Genomic DNA, 3,317 nt, shown 5'->3' on the forward strand with positions numbered 1-3,317 from the left:
AGTGTATCTGCAACTCTGCTGTATTGTATTGTATTGACTTCATTTATAGCCCCCCCTTTCTTGCTGATACTCATGGATTACATTCATTCATTCATTCATTCATTTTATTACGGTCAGAGACCCATAGAATAGCATACAGAACAAAAGCAAAAAGCATTACAGAGAAGAGATATCATGAGGAACATTGAGGAGGAGCTTACGCTTTGTAAATGCAATAAAGAGAAATTTGGCAACATTCCTTGATATTGCAATGGATTTGTCCTCCAATAGATGTTTCAGCAAAAGTTCCTCAGAGTGGATTACTAATTGTCCTTGGTGTCTGAATGACCTTATTATAGGTGTAATTAAAAGGGCTCTTTCTTCTGCATAGTAGGAACACTGGAATAATATATGGAAAAGGGTCTCAATTGACTCGGAGGGGCATGAGCATAATCTCAAATGCCTAGGGATGCATTGGAATCTTCCGGCAAAAGTTTGCTAGGCATATGACGCTGTTCCCTAGAATGAGGTTTGGGGGCTCAAAAACTAAGCAAATCATGAGATGTGGCTTGTTTTGGTTTGGTTGGGTCTGGGTGGCGGGAGGGCATCTTTTCGTCTCTGGTGGCTCTCCCCAGGCCTAGGCCTGGGTTCTCCATATGAGCCACCATCTTCTTTCTGAAGTGATACAACCCAGAGATAGGTTACTACTGCAGAAAGGGCTTCTGAGGCCTAGCTGACGGATGAGAACTGTCCTGTATCCGTGTCTGCCAGTGTCAGGTAGAAGAATAATTTGTGCTCAATTAAAAAAAGAGTATGCAGGTAATTATCATGGTCTGGGGAGGTGCTGAGATCGACTCTTGGTCTTCCTGTACAGGCGTCTCCTCTGCTCATTTCACTCTCGTCCCGCTGTTGTCAGACTCCTCCTTGCATCATAATAAGCACGCTTTTGAAGAAAAGGTAACTTTATTAGAGCTGAAGGTGCATAACAGGATCACTGTTCAGAATGAGGGTTAAACACAGTATCAAAGCATATAATAAACATTCAAACTACTACGGGCCAATTGCGGGGGTTCCCGCGCGTGCCTTTGGCCTGAGAACTAACAGTCCCAAGCCTCTCATGTTATCTTCTTCTCACGGTGTTCAGTGAGAACTTCCTGACACTAACAAGCCTTTGCATCCACCTGTGGCCTTGAGCGAGATAATTGTTTTGGCGAGCTACATAGACATGCGCATGTACGATTCTACAATGAAAGATGCAAGCGCACACACATATACAGAAAGAAAACAAAACATTGGCAGCTTGCTGACAGCTATGACTGTTGGGCATGTCAGCTGTGAAACTAGCCATGGGCAGCCTGTCTGATGTTTGGGCAGGAACTAGTGTGGTCAGTCTCCAGGTGGAGCCTGGAGATCTTCCGCAATTAAAACTGATTTCCAGATGATGGAGATCGGTTCCCCTGGAGGAAATGGCTGCTTTGGAGAGGGGACTGTGTGGCCTTTGACCCTACTGAGGGTTCCCCCCATGCCCCAAACACTCCACCCCCAAATCCCTAGGAATTTCCCGGCCTGGAGTTGCCAACCTTAGGGAATGGTTGGATCCAGTGTTCCCTCGAAGCCGAGTTGGTGTGAGCTAGCTCACAGTTTTTTAGCCTCCGGCTCACACATTTTTGTCTTAGCCCAGGAAGGATGGCTCCAGAGCAAAGTAATTTATGCAGCCGCCAAATCGCTCACTCACAACTTCAATGCCAGCAGCTCGCAAGTTAGAATTTTTGCTCACAAGACTCCACAGCTTAGAGGGAGCATTTGTTGGCTCCCCCCCCTCCCAAACACACTGTGAAAATATAGATAACTTTGTAGTGTGTCACAAAAGCTTCCAAACATCTAGCTGGCATGGTTAAATAAGCTCTGTTAGGCTCTGCAGTCTGTAAGAAATAGGAGTATCAGACACCTGTGTTGTAGGATACGGCTAAAGGGAGGGTTGGAAGTGGGAAAATGGGGGTTGGTATACAATGTTGGCTACATCGTCATTTTGGGGGAAAGCCCAAAAGTGACATAGGGTACCTCTAGCAATTGCCGGAGACTCTGTGGGTTTACCATGGAGTTACTGGCAATTCCTAGAGCTATCCTATGTGACTTCTGGGGTTCCCCGGAAGTGATATAGCAACAGCTGTTCCCCCCACACACATAAAGTTTAATTCTGCTTTGGAATCCTGATTAGTAGGAGAGATGTAATCCCAAACTGTGGTTTACCATAAGCGCATAATCCTTTTTGCATTAAATTGTTCTGTGTGAAGGGCAGATGGAGTGGTAAGGGAGAGTATGTGATCCTGAAAATTTCCCAGGCTTATTTTAAAAAAAACCCTTCTGTATCTGGACTATGCTTATGGTTAATGAAGGTCACAGTTTTGTGTGACATCTGAACTGAGCCATTGCGACTTAAAGAGACGAGCCTGGTTACTAGGAAAGGAAAGGGATTAATTCTAAGCATCTCAAATGTAAAACTGAGAAAAAATAATAATAAAAAAGTAAACTGCTCAGCCACCATTAAGTCTGGTGCAATCCTGCAACTTCTTTACATTCTCTTATGCCTGATAATTTAAAGAAGGCAGATGTACACTTGATTATGCATCTGCTCACGGCAGCTAGGATCCTGTTCGCAAAATACTGGAAACAGGAAGATATACCATCTAGAGAGGAATTTATAGTTAAAAGTTACAGAAATAGCCGAATTGGATAATCTGACAATGCTCCAAGGGAAGGATGATGATGTGTTTGATAATATCTGGTTAAAACTTTATAGTTGGTTACAGAAGAATGTCTAGATTAATTGATAGGCTCAAAAATTGGAGGGAAGGTATGTAAATTATGTTAAGGAATCCATGTTTAGGTTGGTTATGTTTCATTACCAACATTAATAAATAGCATATAAAAAAATACATTCTCTTGAACCAGAGGTGCAAACATATCTGTGGTGCTCCTCAGTTTAATGCAAGAGGTCCATTAATTATTATTTTTTTAAAAAAACCTGATTGAATTGCTTGGTGAGGCATACGTTAATGAAGTTTTGGCACTGCCTATGCATAGTTTAAACTTCAGATGTATGGGGGGGGACCACTGAACTAATCCTAACCCACTATTAAAAATGAACATCGAAATGTATTGTGATAAATCTGTCCCAAATTATCAATAACTTTGTGCCCGTCATGCTTCAGAATCTAACAGTTTTCTCTTTCCAGCATTGGAACATTTTACTGTACTACTCTAGTCTCTGTAGGGGTATAGGCTTATGGCTGATTTAACATGGCTAGGGTCACCTGGGGAAAGCTTCCGAAACAGAC

Source organism: Gekko japonicus, unplaced genomic scaffold, assembly GCF_001447785.1.
Source record: "Gekko japonicus isolate JY-2015 unplaced genomic scaffold, Gekko_japonicus_V1.1 scaffold3244, whole genome shotgun sequence".
NCBI lineage: Eukaryota > Metazoa > Chordata > Lepidosauria > Squamata > Gekkonidae > Gekko > Gekko japonicus.